This window comes from Pantherophis guttatus, chromosome 3, assembly GCF_059756535.1.
Source record: "Pantherophis guttatus breed Tessera chromosome 3, ASM5975653v1, whole genome shotgun sequence".
Lineage (NCBI taxonomy): Eukaryota > Metazoa > Chordata > Lepidosauria > Squamata > Colubridae > Pantherophis > Pantherophis guttatus.
In genome coordinates, this window is record NC_142065.1 from 54,071,898 (window position 1) to 54,094,710 (window position 22,813).

General features: G+C 40.1%; 1 long non-coding RNA gene across 1 annotated transcript; it reads right to left on the minus strand.

Annotated features, from left to right (window-relative positions):
- Nucleotides 1-1,609: 1,609 nt before the first annotated feature.
- On the minus strand, nucleotides 1,610-18,060 carry LOC148114586 (uncharacterized). The gene is made up of 4 exons (XR_015733065.1): nucleotides 17,946-18,060; nucleotides 11,943-12,122; nucleotides 2,581-2,617; nucleotides 1,610-1,960 (listed from the first exon to the last, which is right to left on the minus strand). It is a non-coding gene; the product is annotated as an uncharacterized LOC148114586 (long non-coding RNA).
- Between the last annotated feature and the right edge of the window lie 4,753 nt (nucleotides 18,061-22,813).

A 22,813-nucleotide genomic window follows, 5' to 3' on the forward strand; every position in this document is an offset into this window, starting at 1 on the left:
CAGCCCTCTCTAAGCGGTTTACAGAGTCAGCATATGGCCCCCAACAATCTGGGTCCTCATTTTACTGACCTCATTTTACCAACCTCGGAAGGATGGAAGGCTGAGTCAACCTTGAGCCAATGAGAATGGAACTGCTGAACTGCAGTCAGCCTGCAGTCAGCAGAAATAGCCTGCAGTACTGCATTCTAACCACTGTGCCACCAACTATAACGATAATGTGCTTTATATTGCCACAGTGATGGTTAATAATGATAGGTGTTATAAATCACTAGTGATGAAATCATGTTGTCTGCCTCGGCAAATACACCCATCTGATGGAGGATGCTTCATATCTAGTGCACCTCCAATAGCAAAATACTACGAAGCAGAGACTCAGGTGGCTTCCCTGCTGATCTTTTCTCTTGGTGACTTTTATCATCACGCAGCCATCCTGGAAAGTGGGTAAAAAGTTTCTCATTACTGTTCTGTCAGCACAATGCTGGTTAGGTGACTCTAGAAAATGTTATAAGTCACTAGTGGGGATCCAGATTTAGAGTTGTTCTGGCAAGTTCAAATAGGGAAATATGACTCCCATGTTCTGATGCTATACTGTTTTAAACGCCAAACTTAGCATCCTGAAATGAGATGTAATCCAACTGAAAGGCAAATTATATAGCTGATGTGGCATACAGATAATATGCTCCCACCTACATATCCAATCAGATTTTCAGCCACTGTATTTTGAAGTAATTGAGGTTCTGCTGTTTCCATTCCTACATTTCGTTTAGGGATCTTATTTGATTTAGCTGAAGAATCTGCATTTTGGGAATTGTAATCCTAGGTCTTCTGGAGGGGATTGAGGAAAGCTGGACCAGTGTCATATAGGTTTTCTCCAGTTCAGGTTCAAGCTGAAGATCCTGAAAGGTATTCCTCATTATCACTAGTCTTTTGCCTTTCAGGAGCGAGGCAGGGTTCAAAAGCAGTTTGCTTTTTAGGGAGGAATAAAACTCGGTGAAACAAGATTATTGATCAACTACTTCTAGGTCAATATTCATCAACTTGGTTCCCTTCAGATATATTTGGATTTTGATTCCCACAATTCTGAGTCAACACAGGGGAAATGGGTTATGAAAAAGGCTGTTTTAGAACAGGTTTCTCAGTCAAACAGAGCTTTTTGGCTTTACTATGTTGGGAAAAAGATTTGCATGCGGATTAGATACAGAGAAGGATTGAGGATATACAGTATTCCACAAATGATGCTAAAATTGGATTTTCCATTTTTAATTCACCTGTAAGTTTGCATTGGTGAGATGAAGACTTACCTCCAACCCCATTCAAGGTTTATCTGAGGTGGCTCATAGCCATTAATTGGTCTCTTGGGCTTTCCAATCCCTACTTGTTGCATCAATATTTCCTACAGTCAGAACCTTGGAACAGGAAGCAGATTTTTTTGCTTATGCTCTCTAGTTATGTGAATAACACTGTATTAGCGAACAGTCTGCTTGCTATCACTAACCATCCATATCACAAGTGCACAAATTAAGTCCCAGGGCCATAGGCTGCCCTTGGATGCAGTCCCCAGAGTTTTTTAAATGTTGTCACTACCTTGTAATTTATTGGATTCAACCTGTTAATTAATGTGCTTATTTTATTATTCGATGGAAAATTATCATCCACTTTTGGTATATAGTGGAGTCAATTAAGGATTTAGATATAGGTATAGCTCATTCTAATGGACACTGTCCATGAACTAAAATCTAACCATTTATACAGATAGATTGCAAATGCTTATCCTATTTTACTAAGTTCTAGTTCATATGCAGAGTCATCTTGTTGTGGTTAAATCATAACGTAAGTGTTCATTCAAGTCTTCACTAAGCAAGGTTAATGGTCTTGGGCCTCATACTTCTTAGGGCATAAATTCCATTTTATTGATTCTCGAGGCAGTGCCACACAATTCCAATTTTCGTCTCTCCAAAACCTGCAAATCATACACAGTATTATAGTATCACCCTACAAGAGTCCATACCATGTTGCTGAATTATTTTCCTGAACAGACTGGCTGTCCTTCCAGCTGGCCAACAGGAGAATATCAAATTTGGTGCTCTAGCTAACCCCTCACTCACTCCTGCACCATTGATGTTGCATCATTCTGTTTATTTTGTATCAAAGGAAAAAAGCAACAAAAACAAATCTGGCCACTGTGTAGAGGAGCAGCAAAGTCGGGGTGTGGGGCAAGGCACAATGACACTTTCACTTTCAGGAAATGAACCCTGAGGAAATGGGAAGCAGAAAGAGAAGTTTCTTCCAATAGAAAATGATCCATTCTGCAGTTGAACTTGAAGTTAATCAACTCAGATTGCAAAAAAAAACAAAACATTGCAAGCATCCTGGTATTGTATGGCAGAATACAGCTTAAATTTACATGAGCACAACTGGAAGGACGTCAGATATATTGGATAGAAGGAAGCTTTGCATTCTGCCCAATGTTTCTCATATTTAATTTATCATTTGCTCTGACCATGTCCAACCCTTTCTTTTTCAAGATCTATTTTGTGTATCTTTTTATTTGTTAAAAATATAATTGTGATGGAGATTTACCTGCGGTGTGTAGCTTGCTTGAAGTTTCATCATCTTCCTACCAAAAAAATCCATATAAAGCATACCGTTAAAATTCTAGCTATAGAATTCCAGTGAGAAATAAGGAGGAGGCATCAGCATGGCTGAGAGAATCCCAGAGACTGTAAAAGTAAAAGCATGTCTTAGGTTTTCCTGCTTCCAGTTTTTTCCTTCCAAGCCTTTTAGAAAGCTCATCTCATTGCCATTTTTACTACAGTGTTTGATGTCATGATCATGACTAATGCATAATAAATATAACAATTCCTCCTGGGACATTCTGCTGAGGATTTACAATTTCCTCAATGAGCATTGTAAAACTAAGTATTGCTTTAGTGTCTGTAGAAATTCTTTTTTTAAACAGGAGAATGAATCAGGCTTCTTTGTGATCCTTTCTCCAAATTTCTAAGTACAATTTGATCTAAGGTTTTCTCTGGGGAAATTGAACAATATACAAAGTTAAGAACTGTCGTCTTCCGGGTTCTTAAAATATAGATGTTAAATTGTTATTTTAGTATTCTAGATGGTGATTATTTTAATCGCCCAGTGATCTCCAAAGTATTATTTAGCAAGGAGGCAAAGACTGTTCTCTCTACAAAATCCTTTAATCTCTGCTTTCCTTGCAGATGTTCACAGTCAAATGTCTGAAAAATCAAAATCTCCTGTACAGTTAAATGTATGGCAGATGTGGGGATGGGGAGCTCTGCTGAACAAGTGCTAGATTAACCTACTGGATGGATAACTCTGTGTGTGTTTGCAAGTGCTATTTACTGACACTGCTGTGCATGAAACATAAAGGCATCCTTAAATTGACCTCAACTCCTGATGGAGACCATGAAATATTCTTAAGTGAAACAAATACCCAGTGGAAGGATGGTTGAAGAGGCTACATTACAGTGGAGGGCTGAAAATTGAGTCCCATTAAGAATAATGGGTAAATCCTGCCCTATGCAAGCTTGCTATCTTTTGAGAATTATAATTGGAAAGCCCAAAATGTTTCTCGGAAACTCTGTGTTCATCATCAGTTGTGCAAATGGAAGAAATGAGTTCTGCCAGATGAATCCCACATTCACTTTGACATGAACTTCACTGGACTTTTTGCTCTGATGTCCGGCATTCCCTAAAACAAAATCTTGATCAGGTACTGTCCTATGAAAGAAGGAAACAGTTTGTTTGAATTCAGTGAAACAACCCAATTTTGGCATATGCTTAACTGTCCATAATAGAAATTATTGATGAAATTGTTTTATTTTTATTCGATTGTGTGCTGATTCACCTAAATGCCTATTACATTTGCACTGTCTGTGGCATTCTTCAGGACATTCTTTTGCCCACATGTATATTTAACATATACATTGGAGATCGACAACTGGATGTTTAAATGTTGTTGCTGTTGAAGGTTACCAATGAGTTACAAAATGTAATGTGACAGAAAGGATAATTTATTAAATATATTCCTTGTATTAAACCAGTTTAACTGAAGAGTCATTTAATGTATTGTTAATTTAAATGGATTTAAATTTAATTTTTTGTATGCTACTTCCATATACTTGTGAATATGTTCACAAGTACCTAATTTCAAGATTGAATGTAGTTGTCACTCCCAAAACCCTGTTATCTTTAGTATACTGGTTTAGGTTTTAAGCACATTTGGCATGAGGTGTAACCATTTTGCTGATATAGCTGTTATTTTCTTCTAATACAGATGAGATGTTGACATGCTAAACTAAAGACTGGAATGGACAAGCAATAAAAAACAAAAACTCCATCCACATAAGATGAAGGTGCTGTTGATGGATTATTTAATTTGGCCAAGAAGACAATAGTCTGCCTGTATTAAATGAAACTGTACGTCTGCTATGATATGTTTTATCCGATTTTCTTTTTAGCTGTTGATGTTTTTCTAAGCCACTTTGAAAGCCACAGATTAAAAATTAACGAGGTACTATTAAATAACAACAAGATAATGTTACAGGCAGAAAATTGAACCATAATCTTAATGGGGCACTGTAGAACAACAGATAAATATAATCCTTTGGGAAATGTCCAAAGAAAAGTCTTGGCAAAAGCACAGTCTGGAGGTGGTACAGGAGAAAAGGTGATGTTTCCGGAATAAGTAACAAAGAAAAGAGGAAAGCATTATTCACATCTGAAATATGAATTTCGAAATCCTGAGGCAGCTTGGGCTGGCTCTCAAAACAAGTGCCATCTACAGGTAGTCCTCAATTTACAACAGTTTATTTAGTGACTGTTCAAAGTTACAATGGCACTGAAAAATGTGACTTATGACTGTTTTTCAAACTTACAACCTTTGCACTCTCCCCATGATCATGTGATCAAAATTCAGATGCATAGCAACTAGTTCATATTTATGAACATTGCTGTGTCCCGGGGTCACGTGACACTGTTTTATGACCTTCTGACAAGCAAAGTCAATGGGGAAGCCAGATTCACTTAACAACCATGTTACTAACTTAATTGCAGTGATTCACTTAACAGCTGTGGCAAGAAAGGTTGTAAAATGGGCAAAACTCACTTAACAAATGTTTCACTTAACAACATAATTTTTGGTCTCAGTTGTGGTTGTAAATTGAGGATTACCTATATTTATTTCAAAAAAACATAGGTAGGAAATTCAGATGCTTTCTCACAATAATTATAATCTTATGACTGCATGTTAAACACATTGTCCCTGTTAAAATAGCATGTTAAGAGGATTCTAATTAGCTTTTCCCCTGAAGTTCCAGTCATCTTTGTGCACAGAGATTTTTTTTTTAAATATAAGAATATCCAAGCACAAAATTTGCATTTTGAAATGAACAGCACCAGGAAAACTCAAATTGCTTAATTGATTGCATAGACTGGGTATCAAATCAAGGACATTTTTTTTTTATAAAGTGACAGGGATGAGATTTTTAAAAGTTTTCTTGCAATCAGAAGAACAAAGTTTAATATTACTCAGTTTTTAATGCTATAATGGTCCCAGCAACGTCGTATTGACCAAGGGAGTGAGCAGTGTTCATAACTAAATCATGCTAGTTGGCTATGAGCTTTCACAACAGAAGTACTATTTCTCTGACCAAAAGTATATAAAATTAACACGCAACTATGAATGACCCATGCAAACTAAGATGCTGGGAGAAAAAGAAAAGGCAGCAATTTGAAGAAATTGAAGAGAATAAAGAGCAAAGCTGCTAATTTGGATTCATGTGAATTTTTTCATTAGCTGCCAATCTGCTGAAGGATTGATTTCTTTAAGTGCTTTTGCTGCTAAGTACCAGTAGTGTTTTTCTTTCATTGCTTTGCTCTTCCCTCTCTCTTTCTGCTTCCCTTATATGTAACTTTTATCCTTGACTCTTTCCCCTATTTTTAGCTGTAAATATGACATTAGAAGGAGGATAATATTAGGCTAGCTTTCTCCAACTTGATGTCTTCCAGATACACTGAGCTAGAACAGCCAACCTACTGGTGAGAATGGGAGTTAGACTCCAACATATGTAAAGGCAGATATATTTGACAAATAAGCAGCAGTGAAAATTGAAATGAATATTTTGAAATAAACCTTTAGCTGAAAAGCTAAGAATAATTGCTGGTGGGCTGAGTCATATATCTCTCACCTTTCCAGACTGGTGGGCTCTTCACTAACTTTTGAATTGACGGAAATCTATGCCAAGCATGAAATATATTGTCTCCATTGTCAATCCCTTTCTTGTCTCTCTTGTGTCTGTTGCAAGCCATTGCCAGTTTCCTGAATTCCTAGCAAAGTAATGGATGGCAAAGCCTAATAAATGTTACAATCTTCAGGTTGTCCATGCATTGTGTTAAAACAAGGAGGAGGGCTGGAAACTTACTTATCAAAAAGGGATTTTAAGCTAGTTTCACACATGAGCTGAAGGTAAGTTGAAGATCATGTCATAAGGACTTGACAGAAAAAAATATGTTTCCAGTGCATGTTGATATCTTGTTCAGTCACATAGAATTCCCAGTATCTCAAGTCAAGATTCCTTTTCCCCTTAAAGCTTGAGGAGATATTGGTTGAACAAATGTTTTGACTGTTGTTGTTGCCACTGTTGACTACTGTTTTTAATGTCACATTAGCCAGCCAGAGTCCCCAGCCAGCATAAATAAAAGTGAATAACAAATTTGAATATATTTTTCTTTTTTTTCTATGGAATCCAGTCAATGACATGAGACCTACAAGTCCTTATGGAGTTCTTGAGTTTGAGAAAACTCACAAGAATCTCAGCAAAATGTAATTTGTGTATACAGTGTTTCAAATGGATTTAGTCAAAGCTGTTGGGCAGGATGTCCTTTTAAGGCAGGGGGCACGTGAAACCTCCCATTGCCCTCAATAAGCCCCAAATTATGTTTTTTTTCCCCAGAGGTGAACCCAACAAAGTTATATTTATTAGTATGCATGGAATGTAGGGAGATGATAATGATTTTTGGATTTGAGAAATGCTTTTGTTTAAAAGCTTCCTGTGTGGAGAAGTTTTGATCTAATCTCTGAAGTCTCATAATCTTTTCTCTCCTGCAAATACTTTCCTCTTTCTGTTATTTGGTCATCAGTTCTTGTCCCAGATTTCTTCGGATTCCTTTTGTATTCCTTCTCCTTATAGTTGTTTTCATCTTTTCAAAGAATTTCTTCTTTTCTTTTTCATCATTCCCTCTCTCTCCCCCCCCATCCAATGCATTTTGTGTGCCTTCACCATTTTGATTTCTTTTCCTTTCATTCGGATCTTTAATTTTCTGGGCATGCTTATTTCTATTTCCCTTTTCTTTTTATCTAAATTCTGCCATTCTTTCTCATTCTCCCACCTCTCCTCTCTCAAGGTCATCCTTTCTACAATTCAATGTGTCATTCCCCCCCCCTTAAAGCTTGCCTGAATGAGACAATTTGCTTCCAGTGAAGCAGAACAAACTGAGATGAAAGAAGCCATTCATCTATATTGACTAAATTCACCTCTGAGAATGACTGTAGTGTATGGGAGTATCATTTCGGAAGCTTAGGACTGGTATGTCATATAAGCTTCAAAGCCTGAGTTCTTTATTATCTTCTTCACCAGTTTTGGGGTTCAATTCCAGTTCCTTAGATCTTTTTTTGCTTTCTAAACTGTTTGGGTACTGAAGAAATCTCTTGGGATTCTAACTTGGTGTGTTGTTCATTCTGTTATATTATCAGCAGGCTTCTGATTAGAGCACAAAATAAACAACAGGGAGATAATTATCTCCCTGATCACCACTCAGCCGGAGAAAGAAAATCTGCCACAGAGCTGGGATACTTTGTGGAGTGCTGTGCATCTCTAAAGATGGGTGCACTGTCATTTTTGACATGCTAAAGCAATTTCTGTAACCTAGTTCTCTCCAACTATGTTGGACCACAGTTTCTATAAGCTTCAGTTAACAAGCCCACTCCCAGGTTGTAAATTATGAGAGTTATAAATCAAGGCATCTAGGAACCAGTTTATGCAGAAGGCTGTGCTAAAGTCTCAAGGACAGAGTAGAGATGTGGTTTTGATTGCTGCTGCTGTACTTGCCCCCTAGTCAGTCTCTTCATACTCTGCATCCTTATACAGAAGAGGCATCTTTTTACAGGCATGGTGGGTAAATAGGTGGAAACGATGTGCCTCTTGCCTGTCATTTTAGAAAACATTTCCACATGCATAATTTTCAGCATTCTAACAAGTTGCTTTCCATTTGGCTCTACAGATGTTTTAATTACGTAGTGTCTGGAATGTGTGAAGCCAAGGGATTATATAACCACATGTTGCATTTTGGAAATATATGGCTGCATGAAGCATTCAAGAAATAAAAGAAAAAGATGCCTAAAGGAAGGCAGACATAACTGTTTAAATCAGTCTTCTCCCCCAACCTGGTAAACTACTCTGTTATTAGTTTCCATAAATGTGTTGAAAGCATCTCTCACAGAGCACATTCTGTATACCCCTTATCCTTCTGATGACTTTTTCTTTTAGAAATCTGTTTTTCCCCCTGGCTATCAATTATGTTGGTTGGGTATTAGGCTGACATTTTTGTTTGAAGGGCTACTGCCTTTGAAGATCATCATATGGAGGTGCAGGGCACTGGCAGTGGGCAGAGGCAGAGCTAAAGTAGTTTGGAGCAAGCAATGGGTAAGAACAGAACCAAAAGCACGAGGAGTTACCCAGATTTTGATTTGGTTTGTGGCAATCTTTTTTCTTCTTTTGTGGACCTTCCAATTTCTCTATTCTATTCTATTCTATTCTATTCTATTCTATTCTATTCTATTCTATTCTATTCTATTCTATTCTATTCTATTCTATTTACTCTATTCTACTCTATTCTCATTCCATTCCATTCCATTCCTCCACCACACCCCCTCTCTCTCATAAAGGAAGGCTGTATATGATATTAGGTATACAAATTGCTTATTGATGTTATAATGCAACACTTCTGGGAGATATTAAGTAAGAGAAGGCTGTTTTCAGTTATGGTTCAGCTTCTGAACTCTGGAATCCATTCCTTTCTGACAAGAAAATAACTGTCCTGTATAGCAGTGGTCCCCAACCCCCGGTCCGCGGACCGGTGCCAGGCCGTGGAGTACCTGGCACCGGGCCGCGCAGCGGCCGGGGGACATGAACGCTGCAGCGCAAAGGCTCCTGGGCCGTGCGCAAAAGCTCCTGGGCCATGCGCAATGGGCCGTGCGCAAAAGCTCCTGGGCCGTGCCCCTACCCCTGCGCGCGCTCAGCGGGCCGCGGCGATAAAAAGGTTGGGGACCACTGCTGTATAGTGTGTGTGGCAGTGATGAAATCCAATTTTTTTTACTATCGGTTCTGTGGGTGTGGCTTGGTGGGTGTGGTATGGCTTGGTGGCATGGCTTGGTGAGTGTGGCAGGGGAAGGATATTACAAAATCTCCATTCCCACCCCACTCCAGGGGAAGGATACTGCAAAATCCCCATTTCCTCCCCACTTCTGGGAGAAAGGATATTGCAAAATCTCCATTCCCACTCCACTCTGGGACCAGCCAGAGGTGGTATTTGCTGGTTTTCCAAACTCAAAATTTCTGCTACCAGTTCTCCAGAACCTGCTGGATTTCACCCCTGGTGTGTGGTGATGTTCATTGCAATGGATGACAAACAAAAAGGAAGTACTGCTGAGCAAACAGAATTGAAAAGATAGATTATATAAAATTAATAAATTCAGAAATTCAGATGGGGAAGAAGTAAGGTAGCAGTGAAAATTTCTCCATGAATCCTTATGGTTCCCTGAGTTTCTGGTTGTGCAGTGAATGTTTAGAATATAAGGTGATCAGCATCTCTTGTGACTGTTGTGAGTGTCCAGCTCTTAAAAAATCTACTGTGAATAACTTAGTGAAAGTATAGCATTCATCAAGGAGAATGGTTATGGCTCTCCCTACTCCAATATCTAAAAGCAAGGCTTGCATTATTTTTAAGATCCAAGAGAAAATCGGAGTCCCTTGATATATTTTATGAGTTGCTTTGAGAAGACATAGATAGATGATAAAGTAAACATGTACAAAGAAGGGAGTCTTTTACTCCCTCTGTACATTTTTCCACTTTAAATCTTACTCCAGTTGTAAGTGAGGGTTAGTATGCGTCCTAGCATTAATTTAAAACCAAATAGGTAAAATACTTGCTGCAAAAGAATGTTGTGGATCAGAGGCAGTGGTGGGTTGCCCCCGGTTCGGACCGGTTCGCAAGAACTGGTAGTAAAACCAGCGGGAGGCTCCGCCCACTTCCCCGGATGTCATCATCAGTGATCTGCACATAGTAAAGGTAAGTAGAACCCACCCCTGATCAGAGGAACTGTAGATATGGGCACTGCTGCTTCTTCATTATCAATCATATCCTGCCAAGGCAGTTTTTCATATCCAGGAAGCTCTGTTGTGTAGTTGGGTGTACCAGGTTCAGTTCAATTATGAATCAAGGTATTATCCATCTGTGTTTCAACTGCCTCCATTATACAAAGTCTCTTTCATTTTTGTTCCCGCTGATTCTGCTCCTTTTTCCATTGGCAGAGTCCTGATGCTACCCAGCAGTTACAGGTAATCCTCGACTTATGACGACAATTGACCCCAAAATATCTTATTTCACTTGTTAAGTGAATTTTGTCCCATTTTACAATCTTTCTTGCCATAGTGAATCACTGTGTTAAGTGAATGAATCTGGCTTCCCCATTGACTTTGCTTGTCAGGAGATCGCAAAAGATGATCATATGACTTGGGACACAGGTTGGCTTCGATCCTTCCAGCTGTCGGTGTGCCCGGGGCCAAAGCAGTCTTCACTCTGCGGGGCGGTGGGGCTCCCTGCTCCACTGCTGGCCTTTGGGGAAGCTTGTTGGACCTTGCCCCCGGCTTTGGTTCCCCTCTTGGGCTAAGGACAGAGGCCGCTCAGACCTCTTGCTACTTGTCTTTCTGCTTCTTGATATCTCTGATTAGATTTCCTTTTTGTCTCTCAGTTGTGTCTGTGCATCTCACTTCTATCTTCTGTTTTCTATTTCTCCTTCTTATGCTGAGCAATAGCTTCTTATAATCTTACTGGCCCAGTAGAGACATCCTACAGTTGTCCTGAGCTTAGAAAAACCAGAGCTACCCTGGCTGCAGCTTTCAGAGCCAAGGAAACAGCAGGGACATAAAACATATTGAAGCATTACTGATTTATTTCTAAGACTTACATGCCATTTCAACTGTATTGAATTCTAGTAGTTGTATAAGCTGTTCACCATCCCCACTTCACTCTTGAAACAGCAAGTTAGACTGCAATTTTCCCACAAAAGAAAGGAATGCCCCATATATATATCTGTGCATGTTTTAAGTTGCTGGATATAATTGCAATATTAATTTTGAAATCCATACTAATTCTAGATTTAATTGTTGAATATTGTGATTATGTAGACAAAATCAGACTACTGAGAAACATGAGGGAGGTATCTGCAAGCTTGACAAATTTTTAAGGTTTGCATAAATAAAATAAATTATGGATGGGAAAAACTATAGGGAACAATGCCACCCCCCCCTGCTTTTTAACTCCAATCCTGACTGTCTAGAACGGGGCATGAGTCAGAGCAGTCACCTCCAACCTTGTACTCTCCAGATGTGTTGGGCTCAATCTGTCCAAATTTCTAACGACTGATAGAACATGTTGACTTCTTATAGAGGAGATTGCTCTATACTTTAATTAACAGGAGCGTATTAATCTCATTTATTAATATGATTACATTTTGGTTGTAATAAAGATGAGCTTGAACTTGTTATCACCTAATGTATATTAGGATGCCAGATCAGAGAAAGGCCTTCATAGAACATTTTATTGTAGGCTCAAATCAGTCTATTCCATCTTATACCTACCTCAGTATTTCTGTCTCAAAAGGATTGTTTTTTGTGGTTGTTCCTCCATATGATTCCACTAGAAGAACATTGGAACCTTTTGCAGCAATGCAGTTTATATGAGGTGTGTTTATTTGCCTTGTTTTCAAGCAATAGGTCCAGTAGCAATGCCAGGGCTGGGATGACCTCATCATCATTTACCTGTTTTGGGGGAATAGATCTTGATAAGCTCCCTGCACAGAACATAAAGCAAAATGGTTTTTAAACAAATCACTTAATAGGTGTTTTTTCTGGTGAAACCGGTCTATCAGGGCAACCTGCATATTAGGTAGATGTATTAACCTCTGAGTCTAAGCCATGATTCTCTCCCCTGGTGTAGCCAACAAAGCAAGGAGAGCCCATGGTTTAGAGGTTAATACATCTACCTAATATGCAAGTAGCCCGGGTTTGAATCCCAGAAGGGTATGGCTAGCTGATGAGAGCTAAATAGCTTGAAATAGATCCATACTAGTCTCCCTTTATTTTTTTGTCGGTAAATATAAATTCAACACTTAATAGTTTACTATCCCTTTAATAAAACAGTCAGTGCCTCAGCCACTTTTTTTTTTTTAATTGGCTTTCAATCCCATCTTAAGCAACAATTTTGTGACATCATTCTTCTATGAAGTCGGTTGCCATGGCAGTACTGCATCCTTATTTGGTTGCCTATCAGTTGCTCCAGAATCCTGCTGGGTAAAACAGTGTTGATAAAAAGGGCACATTTTTTTGTTTTTCAAGGAGCATTCACTACGCAGCTTTATTCTTTTAGCAAAGAAGTGAAGATGCTGAAAGTGAGATAGAGATCAAGGAAATGAGGGCAACCTAAAAAAACAAGATGTGAGAGAGCAATTGAGGCCTTCTATCAAATGCTCTTCAAAGAAAGTAATATTAATTGCTGCTGTCTAGCTGACAAAGTGGGAAAATACTAGAGCCTTGAGTGCTTCTAAAGGTTCCTGAAACTGCTTTCACAAAAGTGATTACTACCTAGGGAACCTCCGGATTTCATATTGTTCTTAAAACTTTGCCCTACAATAATGGGGCAAAGCCGTAAGGATTGATAACTGGATGTTTAGATTCTTTCGCTTGCTGCTGCTATGGCAGCTTGATGTGATAAAATAAAAAATATATATCATAAAACAAGTATTTCTCTTCCCTAACTGTAATTTGGGAGATTCTAGTTTGAGATGCTGTACCCAGGGTACCTCTATAATGCACTCTACATGGGGCTGCCCTCGAAATTCACTTGGAAGTTTCAACTGTTCCATAATGCAGCAGCACAGGCAGTGATGGGCCAGTCTCAGTATGCCCATGTAATGCTATTCTTTTATGAGCTGCACCAGTCTCCTATTTGTTTCTGAGTGTGATTCAGAGTGCTGGTCATTATTGATAAAGCTGACCATGGCATAGGGCCTGGTTACTTGAGGGACTGGCAATCTTTCATATTATCTGTCTGACCAATTTGACCCAGGAAGGTTGGTGTGCTCTGGATTCCTTCAATTAAACAATATCATCTATTGGGACCTTCTCTGTGGCAATGGCTTCCCTCTGGAATGAGGTTCTCCCAAGATCTAGAGGGCCCCCTTCTTGCTTGTAGAAGGGCTTGAAGACTGGACTGGTGGCTTGAAGACTGGACTGTTCACCCAGGTCTTGATGCGCATGATAAAGCTGCCTTTCGATTGTGTGCATTTTGTCTTTTGACATATCTCGGTTTTGTTATCCATGCCATCTTGTATTCTTTCATTTTTGTCTCTCATTGTATTCTTTTTTCGTGTTTTAAATGCATTTATGTGTAGGTTGCCCAAAGTTGGAAGTCAGGCAACATAGAAATGCAATAGACAGAAAATGTAATAAAACCAATAAAAAATATGGGCTAAAGATTTGGAATTTTTAATAAGGCCCCATCAATGGATTCATATCCCAGAAAAATTGATTATGTAATTTGAAGAACATCCCAGAAAAAACTGGTTGTTACTATCTGTCTGATGTGTCCACAAGCTTGATTTGAAGGAGACTACAAAATAGGAGAAACAATAACTGGGCCCCAAATTACTGGAAAGAAAGAGGGGCAAAATGTCCCTCTTCTTACCCCCCAACTGGACATAAAAAGAGTTGTTTCCCTATTCCTATCCATAACAAAGATCAGGTCAAGAATTACTTTTTGTATATAGAAATTCAATTACTACATTAGATAGAAAATAGCAAGAGCACTTAGACTTATATCCCGTTTTATAGTGTTTTACAGACCTCTCTAAGTGGTTTACAGTCAGCATATTGCCCCCAACAATCTGGGTCCACATTTTACCAACCTCAGAAGGATGGAAGGCAGAATCAACCTTGAGCCTGTCAGAAACAAACTGCTGGCAGTCGCCAGAATTAGCGTGCAATACTGCATTCTAACCACTACGCCACCATAACTCAACACGCAGTGATAAAAATTCCAAGATGAACCAATTTATGAGAAAGGAAGAACCTACACAATAATGAAGGCTACAAAGTTTAATTAATTAGTTACATTAATCATTTAAAACTTAATGAAGTACTTTGTTTCACTGATAGCAGATTAAAATTGTTTTCTTTTTTTTATAAAACCACACTCATCATGCTGACTGGGGACAACAGAAGTTGTACTCTAATACATCTGTAGTTTGGAAATGCTGCCTTACTTCATGCCTATAAGATTGAATCCAGAGATAAATGGCACAAAAACATCTATCATAGTTAGTCTAAATCAGGGGTGAAATCCAAAATTTTTCCCTACCAGTTCTGTGGGCGCGGCTTGGTGGGCATGGCAGGGGAAGGATACTGCAAAATCTCCATTCCCACTCCACTCCAGGGGAAGGATACTGCAAAATCCCCATCCCTCCCCACTCCTGGGGGAAGGATACTGCAAAATCCCCATCCCTCCCCACTCCTGGGGGAAGGATATTGCAAAATCTCCATTCCCACCCCACTCCAGGGGAAGGATACTGCAAAATCCCCATCCCTCCCCACTCCTGGGGGAAGGATATTGCAAAATCTCCATTCCCACCCCACTCCAGGGGAAGGATACTGCAAAATCTCCATTCCCACCCCACTCCAGGGGAAGGATACTGCAAAATCTCCATTCCCACCCCACTCCAGGGGAAGGATATTGCAAAATCTCCATTCCCACCCCAGTCAGCCAGAGGTGGTATTTGCCGGTTCTCCAAACTACTCAAAATTTCCGCTACCAGTTCTCCAGAACCTGTCAGAACCTGCTGGATTTCACTCCTGGTCTAAATGCTATGATTTTCTCAATGAGACTTAACAAAACAAGCATTTCAGATGCGGACAAAAAAGTATACATGAATGCTCTTTTTGAGCTTTCTTGAAATTAATCTTTAAAGGTAAAACATTCAAAGTTTGAATATGATGGCATGGACGCAAGACCTTGTTCCACTCCTCTTAAACCTCGTGTCCTCTCCTCTAAAACTTCAACTCCTGTAATTCTAACTAATCTGGCAGAACTCTGTTATTCATCTCCAAATGGTTGACAAGCCTATGATTTATTTATTTTTTGCTTTCAAACTGGAATTGGTCCACCTCCCACTGCATATTATCTAACCTATAAATCACACATGATTTCTCTTATTTCCTGTAAAATTATTTTCCTTATGGTGTACAATCCCTCTGCCCCATTCCTATTACTTGTTGATATTTAAGAAATCTCCCAATTTAACTATTATTGGTGCTGCATCACATCAGCCAGGGAGGCAGATGTGGCACAGTAGACCTTCCATGATGGAAGTTAGCCCTTCTGGTGCCCCAAAGCTCTCCTTCCCCATGCTTCTCCTAGAAGAGATGGGGAGAGAAGTGGGAGAGAACAGCTGCTGGTTCTCTGATCCCACGATGATCAGAGAACTGTCAACAGAAGATCAACATCTCTCTCACCTTTTAAACTTTCCCTAGGTTTTTTTGGCTAACAACAATACTTCCTGCTCTTCTTTTTGGGGGGGAACAGAAGTGGGAAGGATGGTTTTGAGTATGGCAGGAGAGCCATGACTCCCCTGCCAGTAAAAAATGAACAGCTCTTAAATTCAGTGATCAGAGGGCATTCCTGAGACCGCCTCAAGTGACCAACAGCAGCAAAGCAGACCTCACTCCTGAACTTACTTTAGAACAATATTTCTCATACTCAGAAAATTTAAGATGGGTGGACTCTCTCATGCTGGCTGGGGAATTCTGGGTGTTGAGCAGGGGTGAAATCCAGCAGCTTCTAACAGGTTCTGGAGAACTGGTAGCAGAAATTTTGAGTAGTTTTGAGAACCGGCAAATACCACCTCTGGTTGGCCCCAGAGTGGGGTGGGAATGGAGATTTTGCAGTATCCTTCCCCTGGAATGGGGTGGGAATGGAGATTTTGCAGTATCCTTCCCCTGCCACGCTCACCAAGCCACGCCCACAGAACCGGTAGGGAAAAATTTTGGATTTCACCCCTGGTGTTGAGCCCACCCATCTTAAGGTTGTTGAGCTTGAGAAAGACTGCTTTAGAAGGACGAGCGGCAGGTTGGTGGTTTGATCCAGCAAAGTGGCTGCTCAGCCCAGCTTGTGACAGTGGAAACAACGGCCCTAAAGGATGGGCAGAGGTGGGGGTGGATTGCAGTCACCCTGCAGGCAGGTCTTTAGTCCCTGAGTGGGGGTACTTTTTCACCGGGCAAACAAAATATGTGGATGCGTCCTTAGATTTAAATAAGTGGCTTCAGTGGGTATAAGACAAGCCACCCAATCTCTTCCACCACCACCCTCCCCCAAAAAACAATGTTCCAGTGTTTTGGTCCCATCAGGGAGGAAGGGGACCACTTTTACGCCTCTCCTGATGCGAATCTTAGGGAAGGATTGCCTTTGCCTCAGTCCTTCCCCACAGGACTTGTGACCTTTCCCGCTGGTGCCTCTTTGAAAGGCGACACCAGGAATTCTCAGCTCACGTCGCCCTCGCCCTTTTGGCTATCTTGGCAGCTTTGTCCCAAAGCTCCGCCACACCACCCCGCCCTGCCCCGTCCCGTCCCATCCCATTTAGCCTGGTTCTTTGCATGCTTATTTTATTTTATTTTATTTTATTTTATTTTATTTTATTTTATTTTATTTTATTATTTTATTATTTTATTATTTTATTTTATTTTTTTTATTTGTTTGTTTATTTATTTATTTAAATGTAATTTCTGAGACCGGAGTGACGGGGCGTAATTGCTGGTTGGAGACTCGGCAGCTGCAGAAAACGAGCGTCCTCCCCTCCGCCGAGCCTGGCTGCCGTGCTTCCCTGCCTCTCTCCCTCTCTCTCTCCCCCCCCCTCCCCGCCCCAGCTGCTTCTCGGCGCTCTCTCTGACAGCTTTCCTCACAGCTCCGTGGGTGCCTCCCCGCTGTGGGAAGGACGGCATCATCTCCTCTGATACGGATTTCCCGGCAGCTGCGCGGAGCGGCCGAGGAGGGGGGGGGGGCGAAGAGCCGCTTTCTCTTCTCTGAGATGTCTCTCCCTCCCCCCCCCCCAGGACTGAGGGAGACTAACGGACTGGTGGAGAGGAGAGCCGGGAGGTGAAATTTGGCGTGAAGGGGGAGAGCTCTGCTTGGGGTGGAATAGGCAGCTGCGAATGCAGAGCCCAGGCTGATTTACCCGCCCTGGACCCCCGCCCCCTCCCCGCTTTCCCCGTGGAAGCTCGTTCCGTTCATTTCCATTTCCAATGTCCTTGCAGAAGCAGCGAGAGGCAGCAGCAGCTCTGGGGTATTTATCAGAGCTTTGACAGCGATTGATCTGGTGGACAGGCATGGTTGTCCTCACCTTCTGTGGTGTCTCATATTGCGAGTGTTCTTTGTTCCGCCGAATTCGATAGAAGGCTCAGTAAGCCGGACCCCATCGAGACATGCTTTGGAGAAGGAACAGACACATCCCTTCCAGAACATTCTGGAATTTCAATTTTTTTTTAAAAAAACCCCAGCAACTTAAATTTGAAAGTGCCCAGGTTGGGAAACATTACCTTAAAGTGTTTTCTCTCTCATAAATATTTGGCTGCCTTCTCAAGGATATAATGCAGTCATGCAATTGAAAACAAGAAAAAAACAAACCCCTGTCTATTATTCTTCGTTCTTTCTGCTTGTAGTCAGAAACTGCATAAAGCAGTCTTTCTCAATCTTAAGCAATTCTACCATCTGTGGATTTCAGGGCTGGTTGGGGAATTCTGGGAGTTGAAGTCCATGCATTTTAGAGTTGCTAAGTTGGGAAGAGGAGTCACCTTCCAACCATCTTTCCTTAACTTGAAAGGTGCATCTTTCCCATTATAGTTTGCATTTTTATTCCCTGGATATTCTGGTTTGCTAACCACTTGCCTGAAGTCTGAAAAAAATATATCCCGCTACCTCATCCATTCTTCCCTGTCTGCAGAATATTATGTAGGCAGGATCCATGCATTTTGAGATGCTATAATATTAGTGATGGCTTGTTAACCACACTGGTTACAATGACAATTATGCCATAATGTGTGGCATACAAAACAAAATGGCTGAAATAGAAACTGCACTAATCCAGAAACTATATTATGGTTTAGCATCAGGGGTGAAATCCAGCAGGTTCTGACAGGTTCTGGAGAACCAGTAGCAGAAATTTTGAGCAGTTCAGAGAACTGGTAGTGAAAATTTTGAGTAGTTCGGAGAACCGGCAAATGTCACCTCTGGCTGGCCCCAGAGTGGGGTGGGAATGGATATTTTGCAATATCCTTCCCCCAGGAGTGGGGAGGGAATGGAGATTTTGCAGTATCCTTCCCCTGCCACACCCACCAAGCCACGCCCACCAGTAGTAAAAAAACCAGTAGTAAAACCAGTAGTAAAAAAATTTGGATTTTACCACTGCTTAGCATGCTAGGTTCTTAACCTTCATATTAGCCAAATCATGCCTTTTCAGAATTGTTATGACAGTCAATTTTAGAGAGCCAGTTTGGTAAAACACTGTATAGAAACCAGGAGAGTGTAAGTTTTAGTCTCACCTTAGGCACAAAGCCAACTAGGTGATTTTAGATTAGCCACACCATCTCAGCTCTATGAAGAAGACTTAGAATAGGCTTGAAATAACTTTATTGTAACTTTTAATGTACACTAATCGGCATACATTAAAATGAAATTCCATTGCATACAGCTCATTGCTAAGGCAATAGCAATAGATCTTGCCAAGAAAACTGAAGGGAATAATCCACGGATTTCCAATGATCCCAACAATGATTCTAAGGTATAGACAAATAGACACATACACAATCACACATACAAACCCCACTCAATAACAAGGTATTGCACCTTTATTCTTTTAGTGACTGTATTTTTTCTGGGTCATTGGGTAACAGAAGTTCAGTCTTGACTGATACAGAAACACATCTTGAAAGAACACATGGAAAAGCATTTTCATAGTGTAGGAAGTTAGCACCCACCCCTTTCCTGGAAGAATGAAATATTTTGGGAAATATTAAAAAGGCAGAATATTATGTTTCCCTGTATGAGAAATGGAGAAGCATGTTTTTAAAGTCAAAACAACTCCCACCTTCCTGCCCCCACCCTTTTGTTAATGGGCCAGAGGCAGAAACTCAATCTTTGACAATAGGACCCATCTGCAACACAATAGGACAGAAACTCACCACATGGCACCTGGGAAGATTACATCAGCCAGCAAGGCTAGCTAAGACCCCCACCCCCTGGGAGTCTGACAACCAATCAGGATACTCTTTCAGGGCCCCAAGAAGTTCAAAGCCAGAGAAAGCATAAAACCTGGAGACTCGCTGTATCTGCCCTTTTCTGTTCAGGAACTCAAGCCATGTGATCCTGTCCACCATTAAACCATCTTTCCAAGCAGTCTCCATGTTTCCAGTGTCTTTTTCCCCACTTGGAGCAGAACCCAGAAGGATATTTCTTCCTACAATTGTGTTGGCAAGAAGCCACATTTTTCATAAATCCCCAGTAGTAATTCATTTGTGAGAAAACAGCAAAGTCCATACTCAAATCAGTTGAAACATATTCAAGTTTAGGTTCCATGTTTCCTAGAACTACAATCAGTTATAACTTCAGCAAAAACTTTAAAAACATTGGCATTTAAATTTGCTTCTTTTTCTCTTCCCTCCTTCTTCCTCTTTCCTTCTCTGTTGTTTTAAGAATTGTACCATTCTTTATCTAGTTATCACAAAATGCAACACACAACTAACAACACAATATTAAAAAAAATACCCAGACATTTAAACAATACAATGAAAACATTTGTGCTAATCAAAAGCTTTCTTATTCGGTTAGTTTATAACTGATAGACTTTAAATCTATCTTGTTTGTCTCTTTACAGAAAATCTAAAATATTTTATAGAATACTACAACCAGCATAAAATATTTTTCTACATAGATCTCTATTCCCCCTTTCCCCCTCCATTATCTCAACCATGAAGAAATTTGTTGTGAAAGCAAATTAGATTCCAGGAAAGATCTAATTAATTGTGTATTCAGTGTAAATATCTGCGAGTTTGGGCTTTGCTGTTAGGTTGTAACACTTTCTCTTTCTCTTGTTACCCTGCTAATTGAACTTAGAGCTGGAAAAATTCCCATTCTGAAAGCCTCTGAAGCCACTTTATAGCAAGAGTATGTAAATTCCATCCTTCCACTGTTGCCCTAAATTTCCTTGGTCCACTGTCAAAGGAGAGTGTTCCCAATATGACCTTTACCAACTAGCACCATCAGCAGCTAGGCACAATCCTCAATGCAGCCACATACAGCAATATTTGCTCTGTGGAATATTTCCATCCTGCTGAGCATCTGAATTTCAAAGCAATGGTATGAAAAGCCAGTTAGTGCAATCCCTGGAGAAAAGAGGAAAATCTTGAGGAAAAATCAGAAGTGCTAAGCTAGTAGTTACTTCTATAAGATTTTGAGTTCTTGAAACCAAGACTTTGATAACAGAGCCAGCCCCATTGTGGCTTCTGCTTGAAAGAACAGAATCAGCTGAGTGTATTTTATCTGTGATGCTGTATCATCACACCACATGGTTCCTGACCCGCAAGGATTAAGTAATACAAGATCTAATAAGGATTTTCTAACTTCATAAAATGTATTTTTGTAAGTTGCTCACGTACTGTACAAGCTTAGCATTTTTCTTAGATTAGCTCTTATGCTGTGTCATTGATGTAAAATGTAAAAATGTAGATGGAACTGCAGTGTGGATTTTGTGACGTGCACTGAATTCTGCACAGGTTCTTACACATCAACTCTCAAAAATGATATACATGCCTCCCCCCCACTTTGATTTGTGATGTGGTACAAAATCACTCTGCTGCACATAATTCTGCACCTTCTTTGGAGACTTTTAAATATTAATATTCAATGTATTGAAAGGCTAAATACATCAAGGAACCAAATTATTGTCACTCTTCTCGATATTGCTGGGGGTATCATTCAGTATCTGGAGTAAATTTGCCAACTGTTTATAAGCAACTCAGAATACTACTATTGTTGGTTAAATAGCCGAAACTGCAAGCCTCAAGGGTCAGCAGAAACTGTCTCCCAAAAAGATGAAGAAGAAAGCCTGCCTCACAATTCATTCTGTGGAGCTCTAAAATCTCTTGGAGAGCTGCCAGTAGATTTAATCTCTCTCCCCATACTGCATACCCATACCCCATACTCAACGTACTCCATGTTGAGAGACCATGCTTATGGAAACAGGCTTTTAAATAGAAACGAATGAATCCCTTTTTTATTTATATATGGTTGATATGTCTATACTTTCCACTGAGGAACTCTAGGTGGCTTTTAAAAAGTTAAAAATATACATTAAAATACATGAGATAAAAATATTTTAAAACCCCCATCTGATTAAAACCCTCCACTGTGAAAACTGTCTTCTCCAGTTTCCAAAATGTCAAAAGAGGATGCATGCTGTTCCAGAGAGAGGGGGACTACTGTTGAGAAGGTTATATTCTGAGTGCCAATCCTCTTGATCCTTACAGGATGGACACCCAAAGCAACTTCTGTAAGAGCTTGTGGGGCAGGTAGCCTTGGTTTGAAAGAAACAGTCTCTTAGCAACAGCCCAAGCTGTATAGGTCTTTATGGCACTTGATTTTGATCTCGAACCTATTGATAACCAATGTAGAACTGGCAAAATAGGTATTATCCCATTAAATGTTGGTCAACAGGCAGTAGCTACATTCAGTACCAGCTGCAGCTTCTGACTCATCTTCAAGGGCAACGCCATGCAAAGCAAATTATAGTAATTTAGCGCAGATAACAAAGGCAAATGTCACTGTCTTCATTGGCTCCTCATCCAGGAAAGGGCATAACTGGAGGACTTTCCTAAGCTAACCAATGGCTATCCTGGCCATGGCTTCCACCTGCTGTTTCGGTAGGAGATATGAAAAAGAGTTCTAGCAAGAGGCAGCAAATAGGGACTTCCACTGTATAATAGAGTAACACCAGGATTCTGCTTCTCTCTTATCATTTATTGTTGTATCTTTCTTTCTTATGGAAGGAACAGAATATAACAGAATTACTTAGAAATGATAAGAAAGAGAAAATATAACCTAATGTTTCTATATTCAGGATGCCCTTTTGGCAGTGCAAGTTATTCCTTGGGTTGCTTCATAAGAAAAGAACAGGTGAATTGGCTCTTGTTATGAATGGGCAATTTGTCTGGTTTCCAGACCAATATCAGATTTATATGGAATGTTGAGGGTTACATTCTAAAAGTGGTTGGGAGTTGTAGCCTTAAACCCCAATCCAATAAAATATTTAAAAAGTCCAAATTTTTGGAAACTCTGCCTACCATTTTTCTTTGGTAGTTTAGTAAATACCAGACCAGATAAACTGTAACAGATATGAAACTTACAGATAAAT